General features: G+C 38.7%; 1 protein-coding gene and 1 long non-coding RNA gene across 2 annotated transcripts in view; one reads left to right on the forward strand and one right to left on the reverse strand.

The window, feature by feature from the left end:
* CPA6 (carboxypeptidase A6) overlaps positions 1 to 24,807 on the reverse strand; it is a 355,796-nt gene that overhangs the window by 141,329 nt on the left and 189,660 nt on the right. The window lies entirely within an intron of this gene.
* The window catches only part of LOC141372727 (uncharacterized), a 61,412-nt gene continuing 47,290 nt past the window's right edge, over positions 10,686 to 24,807 (forward strand). The window contains exons 1-3 of the long non-coding RNA XR_012378127.1: positions 10,686 to 10,874; positions 13,975 to 14,070; positions 21,619 to 21,728. This is a non-coding gene — a long non-coding RNA (uncharacterized lncRNA). The remainder of the gene's footprint in view (positions 10,875 to 13,974; positions 14,071 to 21,618; positions 21,729 to 24,807) is intronic.

The raw sequence follows: 24,807 nt of genomic DNA on the forward strand, positions 1-24,807 counted from the left end.
TCAATCACATTTTAAAAGGAAAGAAGAAAAATAAACAGAATTTTAAAGATTCAGACTATTACTTAAATTACATATTTTATATAGTACTCAGGGAAATGTCTAACATCAAAGTTACTAGATTCTTATTCTAGATCAGGGCATATTATTTTTCTTGTTGCAAAGATAACCAAAGAATAAAAGAAGAGAGTATAAGATGGTACTTAATTAAAATTATACCCATGAGTTTTTATTATTAAAAACATGTTCTATACAGCCAATAAAATATTTAATATTAAATTCCATGGTGTTTAAGATGTATACAGTGATATTGAGATTAATTTTGAAAAGGCAAAGGAAAATGACAGAGTGGAGGCAGAGTGGAGCATAATGTTAAGAAAATTTTACGAATAACAAAAGAAAATTTATTCAACACAAAAAAGCTTTTAAAAATTTGGAGCAATACTTGTACCTACAGAAAATAATCAGACACACATTGCTTTTATTTATCTAAGGATTTAGATAGTTTCCTGAGAAAAGGGAGAAAACAGGAAAGAGGAGGGAGGGAGGGAGGGTGGGAGAGAGAAGTGAAAAAAGACCTTGAATAAGCCCAGGCAATTTTATGGTAACATTTCAAGAAAGAATTACCACTTTCTATACCAGGAGTAAATGCTTTTTAATTGCCTGAAGGCCTGAGATTACTAGGGATTAAGGACCGGGACAATATGTTGTGTGTTTCTATGTGTGGAGCTGCAGTCGGTCCTGAAGGATGGGAAATGGGCACCATTGCCCAGTGCTCTGGGTTCCCCTCGCCTTGGGAGGGACATGGCATCGGCATAAGAATTGGAAATTTACAGGTAAGGTTTGGAAAGACCATAGACCTTAATTTACTATTGGGACCCATGATCTGGAACAGAGGTTTTAAGAAAATTATTTTAAAAATTTAATTTCAATTTTAATAGTAATAGAGAGGTTGGTCACATCTGGTTTGTAAAACAAAATACCTCATGGGTAAGATATTTAGTATTTATGTTGGTTTGGGCAAAGTCTTAAGAGAGTGTAGAAGTCAGTGAAAAGAATCACAGCTTCCCGAACCTTCTGTGTTCTGGCGTAGACTGGAACAGACCAGTTGTAGACTGGGGTTTAATGATATTATTGCTGGGAGAGACTGATAGTAGTAAATGGTAAAGGATTCCTGTGGCAAAGTGAATCCAATGGACTTGGGATAAACTCCACAAATTTGATCAAATTAAAATTTCCTTTTCTGAATTCTAATTCCCTTATGGCAATCTTAAAATAGAACCAGAGAATTGGCTTATACAATTTTGCATCATAGAAAGTGGTGACAATGGCCAAAAATAGGGATAATTCAGTTTAGTTGGAGAGGTGGCATGAGGCAGGCAAACCTCCTTGGGAATTCTCAGAAATATTCTGCAGGGGGCTACACCTGGGCAATTTATTTTTTTTTAAAGATTTTATTTATTTGTCAGAGAGAGAGTGCACGTGTGTGCGCAAGAGAGAGCACAAGCAGGGGGAGCGGCAGGCGGAGGGAGAAGCAGGCTCCCCACTGATCAAGGAGCCTGATGGGGACTCGATCCCAGGACTCCGGGATCATGACCTGAGCCAAAGGCAGATGCTTAACCAACTGAGCCACCCAGGCATCCCTGGGCAATTCATATTTAAGCACAATATTGTAATTTCCATCTTGTATGGCTGAAACTCTGTATCCATTAAACAGCAATTCCCCCATTTCTCCTCCCAGCCTCTGGCAACCACCATTCTACTCTGTTCCTATGAAGTTGACCATTTTAAATGCCTCCTATGTAAGTGGAATCATACAGTATTATCCTTCTGTGACTAGCCTGTTTTACTTAGCATAATGTCCTCCAGACTCATCCATGTTGTTGCAAATGGCATGATTTGTTTTTATGCCTGAATAATATTCCACTGTATGCATATACCATGTTTTTTTTTATCCATTCATCCGTCAGTGGACATTTAGGTGGTCTCCACTTCTTGGCTGCTGTGAATAATACTGTAATGAGCATGGAAGTACAAATATCTCTTCAAGATCTTGATTTCAGTTCCTTTGGATGTATACTCAGAAGTGGGAAGACGGATCATATTAGTTCTAATTTTAATTTTTTGAGGCTATGTACTGTTTTCCATGGTGCTTGCACCAATTTACATTCCCACTAATAGTGTACAGGAAGTCCAATTTCTCCACATCCTCACCAAACACTTGCTATATTTTTTTTTTTTTTGATGATGATGGTCAGCCTAACGTGTGGTGTGAGGTGATGCCTCACTGTGGTTTTGATTTGCATTTACCTGATGATTAGTGATCACCTTTTCATTTTCCTGCTGGCCATTTGTAAATCATCTTTGGAGAAATGTCTATTTAGTTTCTTATTCACTTTTAAATTGGGTTTTTTTTTGCTATTGAGTTATAGGAGTTCCTTATACTTTGGATATTAACCCCTTATCAGCCATACGGTTTGCAAATGTCTTCTTCCATTCTGTAGGGTGCCTTTTCACTTTATTGGTTCTTTCACTGTGTAGATTTTTGGTTTGATATGGTTCCACTTGTCTATGCAGAATATCTTTTTAAAGCTTTTAATTTTGAAATAATAATAGATTCACAAGAATTTGGGAAAAAATGAACAGGGAGGTCCTATGTATCTTTTACTTAGTACAATATTATAACCAGGATATTTCACCAGTTTTTAGGTGGTCAGAGTGTGTGTGTGTGTGTGTGTGTGTGTGTGTGTGTGTGTGTGTGTGTTTCTATGCAACTTTATCACAGATGCAGATCTGTGTAACTCCTATCACAATTAGGATACAGAACTCTCCCATCACCACAGGGCTTTGTCTTGCTAACCCTTTATAGCCACACCCATCACCTTACCTCCATCATCCTTAACCCTTGGAAATCACTAATCTGTTCTCTGCCTCTATAATAACGTTATTTAAAGAATGTTTGCATGAATGGAATAATATAGTTTGTAACCTTCTGGGACCGGCTTCTTTCACTCAGCACAATTCCCTTGAGATATATTTAAATAATTACATGTATCAGTAGTTCTTTTTTTATTGCTGTGGAGCACCCTATGGCATGGATGTACCACAATTTATTTAATTATTCACCTACTGAAGACACTGAGCTTTTTCCAGTTTTGGGCTATTATGAATAAAGCTGCTATGAACATTTATGTACAGGCTTTTTTAAAAAAGACTTATTTGAGAGAGAGAGAGAGTGTGCGCATGTGTGTGTGTGTCGGGGGAGGGGCAGGGGGAGGGAATCCTCAAGCAGATTCCCCACAGAGCCCAATACCAGCCCGATCACAGGGCTCCAAGATCATGACCTGAGCCAAAACCAAGAGTTAGACGCTCAGCCAACAGAGCCACCCAGGTGTGCCCCCTGCCTTTTTTTGAGAGAGAGAGAAAGAGAAGAGGGTCAAGGGGGAGAGGGAGAGAGAGAATCCTAAGCAGGGTCCATGCCCAGCATGGATCCCCACATGGGGCTTCATCCCATGACCCTGAGATCATGACCTGAGCTGAAATCAAGAGTCGAGTGCTCAACTGACTGAGCCACCCAGGCGCCCCTGTATAGCCATTTGTGTAAACATAGATTTTCATTTCTCTAGAATAAATGTCCAAGAGTACAATATCAAATACTTGTAAAAGACCACTTGACCCTTATCTAAAAACTTCTATTCCCATATTTGGCATGCAGCATGTAACTTTTTTTTTTTTTTTAAGATTTTATTTATTTATTTGACAGAGAGAGACACGGCGAGAGAGGGAACACAAGCAGGGGGAGTGGGAGAGGGAGAAGCAGGCTCTCTGCTGAGCAGGGAGCCCGATGTGGGGCTCGATCCCAGGAGCCCAGGCTCATGACCTGAGCCAAAGGCAGACGCTTAATGACTGAGCCACCCAGGCGACCTCGTTTTTGTTTTTGTTTTAAAGATTTACTTATTTATTTGAAGGAGAAAGAGATAGAGTGTGGGGAGGGATAGAGGGAGAGGGAGGGAGAGAATCTCAGTCTCCCTGCTGAGCATGGAGCCTGACACAGGGCTCAGTCTCACGACCCTGAGATCATGACCTGAGCTGAAATCGAGTCTGGTGCTTAACCGACAGAGCCACCCAGGTGTCCCTGTAATAAACTTTTATTTAAAAAATTGGGAACGAGTAGGTACATTGAAATATTCTTTTTATGTATAAGGAGTTGCCTTTATGCACATGTGCAGACCACTGGGATTATGTGAAAGTCTGTCATGCTGCAGATGATGAAATGGTCCAGTGAAGAATTTCAGTTGGCATTTCTGATCATCTGCTATAATAAGCAGACCGTTGCTTTAAAAATCAGACTTTTTTATTCCTTTCATCTGTACACCTCACTCACAAAATACAAAGCTTTTTTTAAAAAATGCCTCTTTCATTTTTCCAAATCCTTTCAAATTAAACAAATATGGTCATGCAGTTTATAAAGAAATATTTCCCCCCTAGCTATTAAAACAACCAAGTTTTCAAGTGACAAATTGGACAAAACAACGCCACACATATATAAGTAAACTGAAATTCATAAACAGAATAGGAGATTATTTACTAAAGCTTGGAAGAATGTTGGTTGGTTACAATGTAAACAAATGCTAATTGCTTAGTAGAGGTCTTGCCTATGGCTTCAGGGTCTCAGATGGCACAGAGATAGAAATATTACTATCTCCATGGCTTTTAGCAGAATATGTTACTATGTGTACTCAATATATAATTAGGTTAATACAAAAACAAAGATTAATGTGAAACATGTGTTAACACTTTTGAGTAAATTACAAAAGAGTGAATTGGAAGAATAAAATATGAAGGACCCATTTCTCAATTACATGGCAGAGTGAAGGTAATTAACGTGGCTAAAATGATAAACTCCATTTTTATTACTTACAAGTAATACTTACAAGTAATAAAAAAAGCTGATAATAAACTGAATTAAACTATATAATTTGAGGCTGTAAAACTGTAAAAGGATATTTAAGGTCATACGCATGACACCCCTTTATAAAATATGTTTGAATCAATATTATAATAAACAACTTAAGGAAGGTAATCTTAATAATTTATTGGTTACCCATACTTCATTAAATCTAATATGTTGTGAGTTTGATGCTTTCTTGATTTTACCAGGAGATATCAGTTGAAGATTTTCAAACTTGGTTGACCATAACGTACACCATTATCAATTGTAAGATGCATCCCAATTTCAGAGATGGTAAAATGTGAAAAAAAGTGCATCTTAAAATAGGTAAAATATGGTAATAAAATAAGCATTTATTGAGCATCTACTTTATGTTAGGCACTATGATACCTACCAGGCATACAGAAATGAACAAGATAGAGTTCATACACTCAATAAGTTTAAAGTCTACTAGGAAAAAAGTAGATAAACAATTTCACAGGTAAAGAGTAATGATCTTATAAGTTTTCAAGTTAATTTTGTTTGAAACACAAGGAGAAACCTTCTGGTAGCATCATTATATAAGGGATATTGATTATACCATAGCTAAAAACTACAACTTGTTTTATGAGCATACGGGGAATAACCTGTAAAAGTCCTTCAATTTATTCCAAGCACTTGCAACATCAATCCCTCACAGCCACTTTAAAGTTTGCCTATTTTTTGAGATATTAGAGTGGAAAAAAATTAGTTCCTCTTGAGTATCAAGATTCAAAAGTGACCCAATATTCAACACATTCATTTCTCAAATATTTTATCATCTTCCTGCTGAAGTAAAATGTAGCATTTTATTCCCAAAGGAGAACTACTAAAAATAAAAATAATGACTTGGTCTTAAAATAACTCCAAATACAGTGCTTGTGCTCAGTTCAGGTCCCTAAAACACTGCTGAGTGAACAATATAATCATTTGTGAGAGAGAGAGAGAGACCATGGTGAACAGCAAACTTGAATCCTTGACTTTCTGCAAACTATGCTAGATTTCTGAAGAGAGGGTGTGTGTGTGTGTGTGTGTGTGTGTGTGTGTGTGTGTGTGTATTGTGGTATAATAAAAAATAAATATGTGGCCTTTGTCCCTGGTTCCTGCCACAGAGTTCCTAAAACCCTTGGAATATACTATCTTTTTTATACTGATGAAGACTTATGGTGTGGGGGGTGGGGTGGGGGTGGTAAATAGCTTCAGGTTAGGGGCTGGTTGCCAGAAAAACCAACCACATGATTAGAGGTTTCAGCCTCACTACCTGACCTTTAGGGAAGGGAGAGGAGCTGGAGATTGAGTTAATTCCCTAACGGCCAATGATTTAATCAATCATACGTATATAAAGAAATCTCCATAAAAACCCCCAGATGATGGGGTTTGGAGAGTTTCCAAGTTGGTAAACATACTGAAGTGCTGGGAGGATAGTGTGCTCAGAGAGGGCATGGAAGGGCTACCTCCCACATACCCTAATACCTGTGGCTCTTCCTGAGTTGCATCCTTTATAATAACCTGGTGATTTAAGTCAAGGACTTTCCTGAGTTCTGTGAGTCATTCTAGCAAATTGTCAAATGAAGGTGGGGGTCATAGGAACTCCCTGTTCTCTGGAAAGGAAACAGACTAGTGCCCAAGACTTGTTGGGTGGTTGAAGTCTATAGGTTATTCTTAAAGAGTATCGGTGCATCTCTGCTCCCACCAGTTGAGTTGCATGCTAACCAAGAATTAGTCATATTTATTCTTAAACCTGTTTATACCTGTTAGACCAATAGGATATGAGTGGAAGTGATACGTGCAGCTTTCATTTCATTCCTTACTAAATGGAGCTGCTGCTCCTTAGGTATCTGTGACCGCATCAGTTGTTTCTAGTAGTAGCAGTTGGATTCAACCTGCAGTTTTTTTCTATGCTATCAGAATCAGTACCATTGTGCAACTTCAGAGTGCCCAGCACTATCTGGCAGCAAATCCCTCCATCCTCGGAGGTTTGATCTCAGCTCTGCAGGGTGTCTGCTCAAAGCTCCCAGGGTACCAGTATCAGCCAAGGAGTGCCCTTTCTCTGAGGTCTGAATTCTGGCTCTGTGGGAGCCTTCCTGCAAGCTTCTAAAGTCTGATATAGTTGACCCTTGAACAACATGGGTCTGAACTGTGTGGCTCTACTCATAAGCAGTTTTTTCTTTTTTTTTATAAATACACTACAGTACCGTGAATGCATTTTCTCGTATGATTTTCTTAACATTCTTTTTTGTAGCTTACTTTAAGAATACAGTATATAATACATATACAAAATAGGTGCTAATCAGCTTTTCTTTAGATCACATATCTCTTACAATGGCTTCCTATTGTCCTCAGCACAAAACTCCAAATTTTCAACTTTTCCTCAGGGCCTTGTATGAACTTGCCCAGGGTTGTGTCTCTCAGACTTCATATCTTACTGTTCTCCCTTCTATTTACTCTATAATCTAGCCATACCAGCTTTATTCCTGCCTAAACAACTAAGCACAGCTAGGCAAATCTGTCTTTGCTCTTACGATAATCATTGCCTCGAATGTTTCCTCGAGACCTTTGCATGACAGGTTATAGCTTTATTATCTTTTTGAGGAGGTCTTTCCTGAACTTTCAAAGAATCCCATTCTATTTAATCATTTTTATTTCTTTCACAGCATTTACTAAATCTATAACTTGTTTACTTTTTCATTTGCCTCTTTTCTTCTCCACAACTAGAATATAAGCTCATAAAATCATTTATTTTTTTCTCTCATGTGGATTACCCTACCTCTTTAAATATCTACTGAATAAAAAATAAATTTAGCTTTTGGTACTAAAATATGTAAATCGATGCAAATTGATTACTTTTATCCTTCAAAGGAACCCAGAAACTCAAAGTACCTAAAAAAAAAAAGTTTATTCTTCTCTGCCTACTCAGAGCAAATGGTCAATTAATTTCACAGGATGGACCTTCCATGTGCTAAGTCACGACAGTAAGTCATCTTGGAAAAAGATCAGCAGCAAGGGGATTAAGCAGAGTTTTGATGCAAGACTCTGTCAGAGTAAAGAAGAGCTATTGCAAACTGTCCTACCAGTGTGTTTGATCCTAGCAATGCACATCACAAGTCTTGCACACTTATGGCTATTCATCCCAATGGTCACACTTCATCATGAGCCTAAACGTGTTGGTAAACACGCCCTGAACACCGGCTCAAAAGGAAAAAGGTACAATCTTGTCAAGCAAGCAAAATTTTAAGGCAAAGAGTAAGTCAGTGAAATTGATGAAACTTTCTTTCAGATTATAGTGGTCCAAGAAGTTTTACCATACTGCCTAACATTGACACACTTTTGCTTTTCTAAATGTATCTGAGGCCCCCTTGCCCCAGAGGGTTGACTATTATAGTGTCATGAAATCAATGTTTGGGCTTGATTTAATACATTACACTTTTGGAGAATTGTATTTAAGAGTCAGCTGAAATTTCTTTCAGCCCCTATATGTTAGCAGAGTCTTCTTGCACCATAGCTCTACCAACAATATGTTTCTAAACCATTTAACATTTGTATACATGTGACCTAAGATCAATACGAAATTTTATCTAATTATTCAGGAAGTGATTTCCCAACTGATAGATTATCTAAGTCTTATACTTCTCCCGCTGAAAGTGTTTATTACCTCCTCCCCTCAAACACGTAGGTAACTGGGTAGAAGAAATGAACTAGACAAGTCTCATCTGTAAATTCAGTCTCAGGATGATGATATCAGCCTACCCACAAACCCCCCACTGCTCCATGGCCATAATATCCTACCTACAAGCATGTCCTTCCGAGGTAGAGGATTTAGATTTATAAATATATAATCTTCAGATTTCTGCTCATGTTCTGTCATTATCATTTTATAGGAACAATAGAATGGACTTTCTCCACTGTCAGTATCCCAAGTCTATTCAAATTTTGCAAGTGTGAAGATACAAACCAGCTTATTTATTCTGCTCTGTTTATATTTCTAAGGCCTAGACAAATCTCAGCATAAATCCCTTTTACATCACAGCTCACAACCACAGACATCATGCTCTGAGTCATTTAGAGGAAGTGACAAAATGGGAAATTTGTATTCTCATAAACACAGGATTCTACACTTGGGCTTTCTATTGCTGACGATTTGGACCAAAAAAATATCCTGTTTCCCAGATGTACTTTTGGCAGGGCTCTGGTTTTAAACCATTGCACAGTGAAATGGAGAGAACACTATAATTACAAAAGAAATGACGCTTGTTTGACAGTGCTTGCTAAACTCCACCATTTATGACATTTAGTATCATTAACCTGATTTATAGTCTCCCTCAGAGGGACAAAGCTACACATTCTCAAACTTGAATTTCTCAGACTTTCTATCCTCTAGTACAGTATGTGCTAGGAAGAAATACAAAGCTTGCAAAAGCAGATGAGTTAACAGTACTCTGCAAGGCCTTTGATCTATCAGGGCGTACACAGCCATGGCCCCTCTGGATAGGAATAGCTTTTGTATAATGCAATAAACTATGTTGTTAATTGGTGGGGAGAAGAGGCTCAAGGGACAGAGGCCTTCGAATCACTGCTCATTCATTCCCATTCTCTCTCCTTTCTTCTACAAGAAGAGGCTCATACAGGGGAGAAAGAGTTGAACTGGAGAAGGCAGAGTTTTGCCAACATTTCAACTGTTTGCCTTTTTCACTTGGGTGTTGACATCCTAAGTGACCATCTCACACCAGGTCCTTAGGCCAAATGGAAATGGATTGCTAGGGCACCTCCCATTTTCCTGCTAGATCCTCTTTCCCACCTGTTTTGTGACTCCGTGCCTTTATGCTACTCTGCTTAGTACCAGTCCCTATTCCCCTGTTCACCCAGACATTACAAACAGTTCCCCACCCATGTTTAAAACAAGTAATATTTGCTGCACCAAACCCCGATTCTTTGAAACCAAATTATAAACATGCAAATGTGAAAAAAGAAATTCTGTGCTCACTTTGGCAGTATATATAATAAACATGCAAAAGTGGAAGATTCTATATAGTTGATCAAATAGACAATTTCTAAATCTCCACTTTCAATTCCTATTCTAATTCATCATATATGGAACTAACCAATTAATTTTTTAATAACACTTTTGATGCCTCCACCATACCCCCAAATGTATAATTACCACAAACTGCCTGCAGAACAAGACTCCCAAATTTTAATCTTGGTGATTTAAAGCTCTCTGTTAATTTAGTGAAAAAATACTGCCAAGAAATCCACTAGGCATTGCTGAAGATACAAAATGAGAATAAGGTTCCTGCTTTCAAAAAATTTACAACCTAATTGAGAAAATATATGTATAAAAATAACTACAAGGCAGAAATATTACTTATGTCTCCTTTGTGGCACATAACAGCAATTATATACTAAGCATTTACTGCATGCCATGTACTTTACATCTCTTATCACGAATCCTCACAACAACCCTATTAACAGAGACTTTGGTATCTCCATTACAGATAACAATACCAACAGCCAAATTCCTACCAGTGACAGGTGCTTTGTATACATGATCACACTTTATCCCCACAATAACTCTCATTTTATAAATGAGTGCCAGTGATTTGCCCGAGGTCACAGAACTAGTCAGTGGCAGCTGTGGTCTGAACGTTTGTGTCCCTGTCCCAAATATACATGTTGGCATCCTAACACCCAATGTGATGGTATTTGGCCTTTGGGAAATGATAAGACCATGAGAGTGGAGCTCTCAGTAATGGGATTAATACTTTTATAAAAGAGGCTTAAGAAAGCTCTTTAGACCCTTTCCACCGTGTGAAGACAAGTAAGAGGTGGGCAGTCTGCAACTCGGAAGAGGTCCTTCATGAGAATGTGACCATGCCGGCACCATGATCCTGGACTCCCAGTCTCCAGAATGGTGAGAAACAAATTTCTTCTGTTTACAAGTTACCTAGTCTGTGGTATTTTGTTACAGCAGCTTAAATAGATTGAGACAGTGGCAGAACCAAGTTTCAAACCCAGGCCTAACTAACTCCAGTCTTCCTTTTTTGGATTATGCCATGTTCCTTCTTAGGACAAAGAGCTCAGAGAACTCAGTAGCTTGTCGGAGTTCACGAAGCTCTTAAGCAGCAATCAGGATGGACAGACAGATTTATTTTACTTCAAAGTATTTACCTGTTTTCTTTTCCTCTTTCTCTTCTTCCTTTCCCTTCCTGAACATTCAGCCCTAGAGTCATGAAGTTGGGCAGAGTGAGGTAGGAATTTTTGTTTGGGCATGGGGTGTGGAAATCCAGAACCTGGACAGGGTGACCAGGGTGTCCACAAGGAGGGCTTGGCTAGGTGATGGGTGTTAGAACCCATGTGCAGTGAGGAGATTGCCATGTGAATGGGTACTCAGAGCCTCTCTAGGTGTCAGAGCTTGAGCATATTAAGAAGGGTTTCCACATGGGGTAGTGGTGGCTTGACACAGGGTTTTAGGGCCTACATAGGGCGAGGAGGCCATCTGTGTGTGTGTGTGTGTGTGTGTGTGTCTGTGTGTGTGTGTCTGTAAAAGCAGGGGAGTGGTGGGAATGAGTTCCATACTAGGGATTGGTCAAATAAGTAAATGTATTTGGAATAACAGGAGGCAGGTTTCTCAGTGCCAAGGAAGGGACTTATAAACAAGGAAAAGGACAAAAATAAAACAAAATTAAAATAGGCATTAATATAAACCAGTGATTTTCAGTATAAAAGAAGATACAAAAATATTCATGTAAATATCAGAATGTATACATATATGTATATGCATGCATATGTTTCCTAGCTCTGGTACTAGCGAGCTCACCTGGTACCCATACGTTGGCTTCTAAATACCATTTTCCACTAAGAGGAGCCAGGACTGTTTAGAGAAATGGCTAGTTCCAGGGCTGGCAAAAGGGAAATACAAGATGACTTGATAACTTCCTCTTGTGCCAGAAAGTAGTTCAAAAAAATGAATGGAACATGTCAAAAGGCACAGAAGTCAACTTAAAGGAGCCCCCACTGGCCTAATACAGGACAAATTTAGCATCACCATAGAACATGATAATAATAGAGTCAATCTATTGAATAAATATAGGAAACCATGAATCTATATTAATATAAATAAGTAGCTATACAAATAAAAAAGTTTTCTGAGGAATGGGACATAATCAAGTTTCCAAGTGCCTCCCTACAAAGCACTTGAAGAGAAAACAGTGGAGAAGCCTGGCAGACACCTTCTTAATCAGGTAATCACAGTGCACATCATCAGCCTTGGGACACGCTGAAACTTGTGCCCCTTGTGAGAGGAAACACTGAGAACACGGCAGCCTTCTCTGATGCTCCTTGCCCAAGCAGCACACCCAGATTCTAGTCATGAGGAAACATCAGACAGACCCAAATTGAGAACATTTCTACACAATAACTGGCCTAAAATCTTCAAAAGTATCAAAGTCATGCAAGGACTTATTTCAGACTGAGGGAAACTAAAGAGAGGTGACGACTTAATCCAGCCATGTGATTCTGTCCCAAATACTTATACGATGCAGAATGTTATTAGGGAAAAACAAGTTGAATGGGGTCTGAAGATTAAATGGTGGTATCAACATTAATTTCTTTTTTTTCCAAAGATTTATTTATTTATTTTGAGAGAGTGAGAATGAGAGAGAGAGAGAGAGAGCACATGAGAGGGGGGAGGGCCAGAGGGAGAAGCAGGCTCCTCGCTGAGCAGGGAGTCTGATGCGGGACTCGATCCCAGGACTCCAGGATCATGACCTGAGCCGAAGGCAGTCGCTTAACCAACTGAGCCACCCAGGCGCCCCTCAACATTAATTTCTGACTATGAGGGTCCTGTTATGGTTATTAGAAGAATGTCCTTGTTTGGAGGAAATATACTCTAAAGCTCAGCATAATGGACTTACTTTCAAATGGTTCAGGGAAAAAACCCTTTGTACTATACTTCCAAGTTTTCTGCAAATTTAAGATTGTTTCAAAATAAAAGAACCAATTAGAAAAACATACTCTCCCTTGTACTATTCTGTTTCTCTTCTTGGAGCAGATGTTACTACCATCTGGTTGGGCACAGAGAATACGTATTAAGTATATTTTATGCTTAGAAAAGTCTTCATGGAAGAGATGGAATTTGGGGAGAATTTAGGTAGGTAGAGAGGTCTAAAAGGAAACATTTTCATGTAAAAAGGAGCAGCGTGTGCTTCCCCCTTGTCTTACAAAATAAGATTTTGAACAAGGAAGTAGGAGATAGAAAAGTGGCTAAGGTGGGCACTGGAGTTAGATCAGCATTCAAATGCTGATTTTGTCTTCAACAAGCTATGTGACTTTTGACTACATGAGTCTCAGTTTCATCATCTGTAAAATAAGAATAAAGCTGATGTATGTGTGTTTGAAAATTAATGAAATTATATATGTAAAGGAATTAGCATAGTGCAAGCACATGGCGGTGCTTGTCATGATGATGATGGAGATGTGGTTAACAGTGATGATGTGATCTATGTGTTAGAGAAGGTGGTCTATTTGTGTTGTGTAGAAGGGATTGGGGTTGGTTCAGAGAGACCCTGAAAAGAGGAGGAGCAGTTAGGAAGCTATTAGCAACTGTCCAGATGAAGGTAGAGGGATGGCTGTTGGAAGAGAAGGATGTGGGCAAGTGAGAGTTTGTTAGGGTGAATTCTATAGGTTTAAAACAATAAATTAGATGCCAGAGTGTTCTCTAGAAAGTTAAAGACTGCTCTGAGATGCAGTGTCTGGCAGAGAGAGGGGAACAGTGTCAGTAGATTAGGGAAACTGAAAGTCACTGTGGTTCCATGAAGGAGAGCCCTGGAGTTCCAATTCTCCCCACCTAGGCCCTTCTAACCTCCTTAGTAGAAATGTGTAGATAGACCCTGGCTTTTTGGCTTCGTGTGGCTTCTTTTCTCCTTCTGCACCTCTATTCTTTCTTCTCCATGTCTTTGTCCCTTCCTCTTTGCACATTCTGCTCAAGCACTCAAAGCTCTATACTTTTTCAGGTCTTGTTCAAGATTTGTGCTTTTTCCAGCCCTAAGAGAATGTCTGATCCAAGCACCATTCCAAGTGCTGATGGCTGAGAGTACAAAGACTTCCTGGTAAGTTGTCCTTAGATCAACACCGCTTTTCAGTGCAGCTCCTTACTCTCAGTGTGTTCTCGAGTTCTACATGCAGCTGGTATTATGCCTTCTTGTACTTGCTGATGTAATATATTGCAATAGTATGGCTGTCTGTTTCCTCTCTATACAGTTCCTCTCTCTCCTCTCTATACTGTTTTACCCACAGTGTTTTTGCTCGTCTGAGGCAGATGCTGTGTTCTCATAGCAACGATCACTGTGATGAACACAGAGTAGTTGCTCAATGAATGTTTATAGAACTGAACTGATTCAAAAATTAAATGACAACAACTAAAAACCCAGTGCTGAACAGGATGTGAAATAATGCTTTTCTTAGTTAAAAGAGGAACTGTAGAAATAGATGCTTTGGTGTTAGCTAAAGCACTAAGCAACTGTCCCCATGGAAATTAACCCTGAAAACACAGTCCTGGGGCCAGCTGCCAGGGTTGCATTTGGATCATTGCTCTGCTGCTTCCTAGCTTTGTAATCCTGGAATTATTAGTAGCATTTGACACCAAAGATTTTTGCATTAAATGAGATCACATATATAAAAAACAAAAACACAAAAAAGAGTGCCTGGCAAATAAGAACAACTCAAGGCGGGGTTAGCTATTATGATTAATCTTTTTCCTAAAAATTTTGGATAGAAAATGGGAATTCATAGCTCTAAAATTCTTTCAAAGAGGTCATTCTTAGTCTTTAAGATGCTTCAGCGAGGGAGCCTACCGGACTATCCTATTCAGGCTTCAAATAAGGAGAAGAAATCATTTTGTATCCAGTTACTTTTCCTGATCACCATTACACAAGGCAGGCTGTGGAGCTCAGCATGAGTGAGTGGGTACAAAAAGATCTGAGACTCAGCCTTAAAATCTCACTTCTGTCCCGTAGTAGTATGGCCACTTTTTTCTATCTTCTGTTTCCATACCTTCTCTCTACAGCTGCAATTCTGCATGTTTAGCCCATGTCTTTCAGGACTATCTCTGGTGCTAATTTTAACTGATTTCCCCTGCATTCTCTGAGGCATAATTAGAATGATTTATCTACTTCCCCTTCTATGACGGAAGCAGTCATCTTGGGGTGAAAGACCAATCCATATTTTGGGGATTGGGGAGCTCAATGGTGAGCCACTTCTCCAATGTTCTCAGTATGGAAGAGAATTTTAGTGTTTAAATGGCTCAGATTACTTCTGTTGACTCTAAGTTAGGAGGTCCCAGGGAAGGAGCGTTGCATAAATTGATCACAGCTGCAACTCCAATACTCAGAAGAGCACCTGCTACACATTTTAGGTGCTTAATGTTGAAAAAATGACCTGACTGCCCCAGAAGAGTTTATCTTGTTGACAGGACAAAATGTATGTGTAGAAAACAGAAAGAACCATGCAATTGGTCTCTGATTCTAGGAATAAAGCTTGCTGAAATCTATAGTGGTTAAACCCAGATTTCTCTATTTTCAGCCTATTCTCCTATTATTTTCCCAAAGCTTTTTGTTGGGATGCAAGCTGAGCAGTGGCTAGTAAAGCTATTTGGGGTTTGGTGTTTTTTTTGTTAATGCTTTAGAGATAAAGGACTGCATTTGAGGTGTTAGTTTATCTTATTGAGGCTTCCTACTTGTGCCTCAAGAATATATCCTTTTACATGGGTTCTCAAGGTCAGAAGAAGAGCAGCATAGAACTGAATCAAATGCACAGAAAGTTCTTGTAGCCACCATATCAGTAAAATGATTATACCCATTATCCATTAGAAGAGATATGTCTGTTTCCAACCACTATTCTTGCATAAAGTGAATTTTCAAATTTAAGGAGGCTTAATTCATCTCATTTTACATATTAGGTATGATGCCAATGTATTTTAATTGATGATTAAAATTACCAATTCTGTTTTTTAATGTAAAATGATCCAATGTGGCAATATGCCCATCCTAATTAAACAATGATCAAAACAATCATTGCAAACAACAGGGTAATGCTGTCCTTTAAAAGAATTTCATGAGGATCATTTGACTCAATGTCAAAAAATCATTTACTGAGAAATGAATTGAGAATCACACTGTGGTCTTCTAAGCCATCGAGTATGTAACATTTGATCAGATCAGCCATACCATATGAATTAAAGCTAGAGATGGATATCTAAATCAGCATGACCCCAAAATATATTAAATGTATTGGATAATGGAGAGCAGGTGGGAGACAATTAGAGAGAAGATCTGGGATAATGCCTTTTTTTTTTTTTTAGGATCTTGCTCTGTTAGGTATGCTGTAAACTACTGTAAAATCCCCCTCAAAACCTAGATGTAGAGATCATGTGCAAACACTTCAAAGGGGGAAGACTGGAAGAGTAATGGGTCAGAGAAAAACAAAAATGATGAGGAATGTTCTGTCAGTGTGTGATTAAAAACCCCCATACAGATCTGGTAGAGTGTGCTTATTTCTGAAAACGACACTCACTTTGAAGTCTGTCCTTTTAGTCAGACCTCTATTAGGCTAAGGGCCTCCCTTATTGCTGACACGATAGATCAAAGGAAGCACCTTGCACTGCATATGAGGGATATGACTAGCATAAGACACTCTAGAAACAGAGCAATAGAGCAGCTAATGGGTAAGAAGCTACAGTCCTATACAAAAACACCACTCTCTTTGGTTTTCAAAGGAGGAACCGCTTTGAAAAAGACCTTTATAAGGCTGCACATTCAATGCTGGTTACTTACCAAATTGCTATCAGTGTTTTCCAAGGGAAAACAGGAGGACCAAATCATTAGTCAGTATTGATCAAACTACCTGGGAGTCTACTCTAAAAATGTGGTTTGATTTCTAATGCAGGTTTGTCTCAGGCACCTTGACTCTTAGGGAGATGGGCTATGTCTCTGAAATATCATCTTCATTTTCACAGTTTTCAGAAAAAATCAGGCTCCTCATGTGCCACTTTGGAGAATGCCTCCTGCAAATACTTGGATAACAAGGGTCACCATGACAAGTGAACCCTTCCTTTGTTGTTGCCAAGACAAAATTAAATTTTCAGAGAGAATTTCACTCATGTATGGTTACAATTGATTCATGATTTTCATTTCTTTGCCAGACACCCAAAGGGCTTTTGAAGAGCCTTCCAGGACAAAAGCAAATTCTCACCTCTGGATAAATAGCTCAAATCTCAAGGGAGAGAAGAGCCAATTTTTCACAGTTCTCCTGCTTGGCATTCTCCCTGCTCCTCACTGTTGCTTCAGTACTACTACTCTTTAGTTTTCCCGTGGAAGGAGAGCATCTTCCTCCAAAGATAAAGCTATTTAGATATATCACCATCTGCCCTGATTCACTGTGCCCTGTACTGAACTGCAGTCACTTTCCCTCATGCGCTGAGATGGGGTACCTCTTCATAGTCTGCAAGTCAGCACCCCACCTGCAGACAACACCCTATCAATGTCCATATCTGACCCTAAAGCCTCCACATTCTCAACTCTCACGACCCAAATCTCCACTCATGGCAGACATCCACTTTAAGGATCACACCTTCTAACATCTCCAAAATCTTAAATTTCAATTTCCCACTCTTGGATCACAGATTCCTAGCCATACTTTCACCAGTCTGAGTTTTAATCTCATTTAGATATCTAGTCCCTAGATCCCTCTGCTTTCTCCAGACTTCCAGCTTCCTCTCAGCTCTCATTCTTTCTTTACCCAAACTGGTCATTGTAGTTGTTAGCATTTACAATCATCTCGCCATATAACTGCATGCTTTTGCACCCTCACCACCAAACCCTAGCCCTAAACCAATGCTTCAATTTACCTTTTCCATACTTACACTCAGAGGGACAGAGCTGCTGGAGAAATGTATGGAATGGGTAGATGGGTCCCACTGCATGATCTCTAATCTCAGCAGGACAGTTAATGCTGCCTATCAAGCCTTTCATATTCATGTACTGGAGATATTAAATGAGATATCCAAAAATGCTGGGGAGGCACAAGGTCGTTCTATACATAAGAATGGCTATTGTTTGGAGTAGAAGGGTGGCCACTGCATAAGCTACTCAATAACCTATATAACCATATAGGCATGAAAAGGTAAGACCTCCTGCACTGGTAATCTGAAACATGAGTGGCAATAATTTATCAGTTGGCATCTGAAAGAGAGTGAAAGAGGAGCAGACATGTACAGAGTAAGAATCATAGTAAGAGTATACTTTCTCTTCTACCCACCTCTTTCTTCATAAATATGTGCTATTACTTATTATTTGGACAATAGGGTAGAGAGAGTAGACGAACCAGGGCAACTCCTCTCTCATACTGGGGATCAGGTGGGTGGGCCTGTCCAGGGCAGATCCAGGTCCTGTGGGACCTGAACACTCATACAATTTTGAGGTTTCCTTTTGAAAAAAATACAAAATTAACACAGTCACAAAAGCAATTCAAATGCACTTAAAAATTGCTGGTGCTTTGGATGCCTGGGTGGCTTAGTCGGTTAAGCGGCTGCCTTCGGCCCGGGTCATGATTCCAGGGTCCTGGGATCGAGTCCCACATCCGGCTCCTTGCTCAGCGGGGAGCCTGCTTCTCCCTCTCTCTCCCTCTGCTTGTGCTCTGTCAAATAAATAAAATCTTAAAAAAAATTGCTGGGGCTTTGTGCTGAGCTACATAAGTGTGTAATCAAGTTACTCTTATATGGCAATCATTGAATTATTGATAAATACATACAGTTTTGTCACCGAAACATTGGTCTCTCCAGGCCGCTTCACTGAGTCAGTGGCAGTTTTGCAAAGCATCTTGTCTGGAACCACCAGACTGATCAGGCCAAAATGTATTAGGTACACACTAAGGTTTGACATGATACTTTTGGATGCATAAAACACATGGCCTATCACACAGAAATACTCCTTGCTTGTAGAAGTGCTACAGGTTTATGCTTTGAAAAACAAATTCTAAAATCATAGAAGTTTTACCTCACATAATTTCCATAAATTATATACATAATATATGCTTGTATGTTCACTATGAAACATATTCCTGACAGTAGCGAATGTCTTTTGACTAGATGATGTTGAGAAACAAACCATCTGCTTATAATTCTACATATTTGATGATACGAAGAATATTCTATAGAGTAGCTTCTGGTTTCATACACTTCAAAACGTGTTCCTTTAACACTACTTCTGGTCTTGGGTGCCATAGGGGGAGTTTGTATCATTTTACATTGCCCTTTCTGCAAAGTCATTGTGTTGGCATAGTGGGTAGAAGCAGACAGCTTGTAGTCACATGAATGCAAACCCATGTAACTCAAAACAAAATTTCACTTCCTTTCAGTGTTAGATTCCTCAGATACCTATGGTTTTTTCAAAGATGAGAGAAAATGAGTGGTAGAAAATCTAAGTGAAATGAGACACTAATCCCAAAAAGATTATAGTTAAAAATCTAAGTTTTCTAATACATATAAGCATGTGAACACACTAAGGGGCCTGTCTGGGTGAGAGGCCCTAAAGCTTAAGGCTTGACTGGCACATAATCTGGAGGTTCCTAGTAGGGAGGATAGGCTACTCCCATATACTAAATGAAGAACAGGCATCTTCCTTATCCTCTTTGAAGATGACAGGGTGTAAGAGGTATCTGAGATCTGAAGAGTTAGGATTAAAGTATCTTTCGAGTTAGGTGAGTCAGATGAAATACTAAAATTTTTTGAGGGCAAAAGGTAAGCAAGAAATTAGCTGTAACCTGTTGCAAACTCTCTCAAGAGAGTACCAATCCTAGGAGAAACCAATCCCACTTAAATAGTATGGATGAGGAGTACCTGTGTGCCAGAGCAACACATGCCAGTGAGTGGGCATGGCTGTATTCATAAAACTTTATTATGGATGCTGAAATTTGATTTCTATGTAATTTTCATGTATCAAAAATTATTATTCTTGTTTTGAATTTAACTATTAAAAATGTGAAAACCATTTTCAGTTTAAAGGCTATACAAAAACAGGTGGCAGGCCAGGTTTTGCTGCAGACTATAGTTTGCTGATCTTGGTTCCAAATATGCTAAGATTTAGGATTCAGCAGATGAAAGGTTTTGATGGACACTACTTTTCTGTTCTACATTTCTGTGCAGAGGGTGTTTCTCAGATTATAGGTAATATTGTGTATCAGCCATTTGGTAGGTATCATGCTGAAGATCTAAAACACATTTGAGGACTTCCTTCCTCAAAGCACTCAAAGCAACATTATAGCTCTCTCTACTCATGACTTTTGATCGGCTATTAGTGGTTTGGATTGGCTTGGCTATTGCTTTGGATCAAGACTGTATGTATACATACATACATATATACATATACGTGTATACATATACATATGTATAATTTTGATCAAGAGCAAAAATCATAAAGACATAATACCAATGCAACATCATGGCCACACAGAATGTGGTACAACATCATTGGCAGCCAAAGAGGTAGCGCCTTGATCGTCAAGATGGACTGGCCACTCTGGCTCTCTGTACCTTCTGTCCTCTTGTCATTGTGCTGCATATGGATTCCTCTTATTATCATTAATGTTGAAGTCCAAAAAGGTTTTACACAGAAAGGCTTAGTCCCAGTTGTTTGTACCTTTAAGAAACATCGATTTAGTAATGGTACATAACTTAAAACATCATTTTCATTAACTTTTTAAAAAGTATAACATACAAAACTTATTCCATTTATAAATCTGTATCTAAAATAAGGATTTTACCTTCCCTTGATCAATGTTTAATTTAAATTGAACAGGATAAATATCCTCAAATAATCAGTTTATCAAATTCATTTAAGTATTTTACATTCCATTTATAAATTTATTCAATGAATTTTGCTTCAAATGCCTGACCAGGCAAATTTACTATGTAAACAAGTAAATCCTTTCTACATACCTGAACATAAACTTATAAATTATTAAACTTATAATAGAGACTCTCAAGTTCTTCCAAACATTCCATTATTGTTTATAAGGGTAGGTAAATTTCCTTCCAACTTAAAATCACATTTATAATCAATTTTACATTTTAATTGGAAACCCCTGATCCATCAGATTATCTCTATCATGTCAGATTCTCTTAAGCATTACAAGCATGATAAATATCATATACATAGATTGTCCCAATGATTATAAAACCGATACCTAAGCTTAGTCTCCCAAGTACAGGTAATATGGATCTCATTACCTTCATTAATCCTTAACTTTAAAGCTTCCTGGGGTAAGAGACCTTACCTTTTTTTTAAATTTTATTTATTTTTTATTATGTTATGTTAATCACCATACATTACAACATTGGTTTTTGATGTAGTGTTCCATGATTCATTGTTTGCGTATAACACCCAGTGCTCCATGCAGTACGTGCCCTCTTTAATACCCATCACCAGGCTAACCCATCACCCCACCCCCCTCCCTTCTAGAATCCTCAGTTTGTTTCTCAGGGTCCATAGTCTCTTGTGGTTCATCTCCCCCTCTGATTTCCCCCCCTTCATTCTTCCCTTCCTGCTATCTTCTTCTTTTCTTTCTTTTTTTTTTTTTAACATATAATGTATTATTTGTTTCAGAGGTACAGGTCTGTGATTCAACAGTCTTACACAATTACCTTTTGAGTCAAGAGTCAACAAACTCCATACAGCCTAGTGCCAAATCTGGTCTGCTTTGATACAGCCTCAAGGTAAGAAAGTTTTTTACATGTTTAAATGGTTGGAAGAAGGAAATGGACAAGTAGAATACTTCAGCATCCATAAATAAAGTTTTATAGGAACACTGCTACATTCATTTGTTCATTGTCTATGGCTGCTTTCAGGTTAGATGTCAGCTTGAGTGCTTAAGACAGAGACCATATGGCCCTCAAGCCTAAAATATTTATTCTCTGGCCCTTTGCAAAAAGTTTGCTGACATCCCCATCCCTGACCACCCTCCCCTCAGTTTTTTTAAGAAGATACAAGTCAACCTGTGCTTGAATAAAGGACCCAAAATAAAATATCTGAATAAAGGATGACTGCAGGAGAACATTTTGCCTTACGGTTATTTGAGGATTAAGGGCAAAAATCTTCTTTTAAAAGCTCTTATAAGTGAAGAGTTTCTTTCAAAAAGGTTGTTTATCATCCTCCCTCCTCCATTTACCCAGAGAACAGCAAACAGTAAAAACTGAAGATAAGAAAGAAGGGAAGGGAAAGAGAAGAACATATTTTTTTTGGTGTAAGGACAGAAACATGCCCCCTGTCCCATACATCCCCCTAACTATTGACAGCAATAGAAGAGATTCAAGTCTGAGCATCCCTTCAGGCTTCCTTGGCAGCCACAGAGCTGTGGGGGTGTTTCTCATAGTTCTTAGGAGGAAGTGCTCTGGGAGCTGCTTCCTGTACTCTTGTTCACCCATCTTCTGTGTATTTTGCCTCTTCTTGCCTTGACAGATGGTTCTAAGTCTTTCAGCTAAGTCTGTCTCTAGGCAGCTTCTCAACCCCCCCAGTTTAAGCTTAAAGTTGTAGCACGCCTTTCCTGTCATATCATTACAAACATAATATTTGCATATATTTTTAATATGCAACATAGGTATGTATTTGATTCATAGTTTACAATTTGGACACATAACCTTTCCACACAAACAATATGTCTGCAGCATTCTGAAGCAGAAGTCAAGTCATAACAAAGCACTATTGTCATCTAGGTGAGAACAGAGTAAGTTCTGACCCTTTGGTTGCCCTTGCCTTTCAGTAACCTCGTGAAAAGAATTGTTGAAATGCCTCCACACAATTATTTGGGGTCCATTTTTCATATTCCAGAAAATCTAACCTCTTAAAACTAAAGTAAAGAAACGTACCTGAAATAGAGAAGGAGCAAAACATAAGAGAGGGAAATTTGTGTGGAAAGGAAAAATAAACCTGAGGATTATAATAAATTTAATTCCTCATTATCAAACTGAAATCAAGGCAGGAATCCTAAAGCCTCTCTGTTGTTTAATAATATTTTTAAAATAGCTGCATTTAAAAAGAGAAATGATCAATGAGTGGGAAACTCAAAATGCTCCTTTAAGTAGAATATTATTCTCAAACAAAAATCAGAGCAGTTTGCGGATTCTGAATGTCAAATGCTTCTTACTTTCTGAGATTTCACTTTGGCTCAGCCCCAAAGTGTGATTTGTTTTTTAAGACTGTGAGTGACAGAGAGTAGAAGCCAGAGTTACCTTAGGGATCAATGTTAGGGTGTCATGAGTACTGGAAATGTCCAGAGAATCTTCATGTACAATAGCTAAAAATGTGGTTTTATAATCTTTCAAATATTTTTTAGCCCATTTCAAGATTTCTGTGAGCCAATTTTACTTATTTTGTTTTTTGTAACATATGCGTGTGTGTATGCATGCGCATGCATAAGGTGAGAACATTTAAGATCTACTTTCTTAAATTATTGAGGTAGTTTTGATCGAATCCTTTTAAAAAAATAAAATGGAAAAGTCTATTTTTTAAAAGGGATTCGATCAAAACTAGTTCTAGGCGGCACAATATCATTCCAGAAGAACTTCTGTGCTTGAAATGATATCCTTGCTAATGAACAAAACACCTCTGTGAAAGAGAGTGACAAAGGCTTGTAGGCTATATGGAGCATGGAGGAGAAGGGGAAACAGATAGGAAATTAATATCAAAGGCAGACCTGTGGGGCTACAGTTTAACAGAAAATCAGATCTTATGAATCCCTGAAAGCAGCTGCTGGAGGGGCAGAGTAGGATCTTTTTTTTTTTTTTATGTTATGTTAGTCACCATACATCATTAATTTTTGATGTAGTGGTCCACGGTTCATTGTTTTCATATAACATCCAGTGCTCCATGCAGTACGTGCCCTCTTTAATACCCATCACCGGGCTAACCCATCCACCCACCCCCTCCCCTCTAGAACCCTCAGTTTGTTTCTCAGAGTCCATAGTCTCTCTTGGTTCATCTCTCCCTCTGATTCCCCCCCTTCATTTTTCCCTTTCTTCTCCTAATATCTTCCATGCTATTCCTTATGTTCTACAAATAAGTGAAACCATATGATAATTGGCTTTCTCTGCTTGACTTATTTCACTTAGCATCATCTCCTCCAGTCCCATCCATGTTGATGTAAAAGTTGGGTATTCATCCTTTCTGATGGCTGAGTAATATTCCATTGTATATATGGACCACATCTTCTTTATCCATTCATCTGTTGAAGGGCATCTCGGCTCTTTCCACAGTTTGGCTATTGCGGACATTGCTGCTGTGAACATTGGGGTTCATATGGCTCTTCTTTTCACTGCATCTGTGTCTTTGGGGTAAATACCCAGGAGTGCAATTGCTGGGTCATAGGGTAACTCTATATTTAATTTTTTGAGGCATCTCCACACTGTTTTCCAAGTGGCTGTACCAACTTGCAATCCCACCAACAATGTAAGAGGGATCCCCTTTCTCCACAACCTCTCCAACATTTGTTGTTTCTTTCGCTGTCCATTTTTGCCATTCTAACTGGTGTAAGGCGGTATCTCAATGTGGTTTTGATTTGAATTTCCCTGATGGCTAATGATGATGAACATTTTTTCATATGTCTGTTAGCCATTTGTATGTCTTCTTCAGAGAAGTGTCTGTTCATGTCTTTTGCCCATTTTTTGACTTATTTGTTTTTTGGGTGTTGAGTTTGAGAAGTTCTTTATAGATCTTGGATACCAGCCCTTTATCTGTAGTGTCATTTGCAAATATCTTCTCCCATTCTGTGGGTTGCTTCTTTGTTTTGTTGACTGTTTC

Source organism: Callorhinus ursinus, unplaced genomic scaffold (assembly GCF_003265705.2).
Source record: "Callorhinus ursinus isolate GAN/ISIS: 27379988/994484 unplaced genomic scaffold, GSC_fseal_2.0 scaffold5, whole genome shotgun sequence".
Taxonomy (NCBI): domain Eukaryota; kingdom Metazoa; phylum Chordata; class Mammalia; order Carnivora; family Otariidae; genus Callorhinus; species Callorhinus ursinus.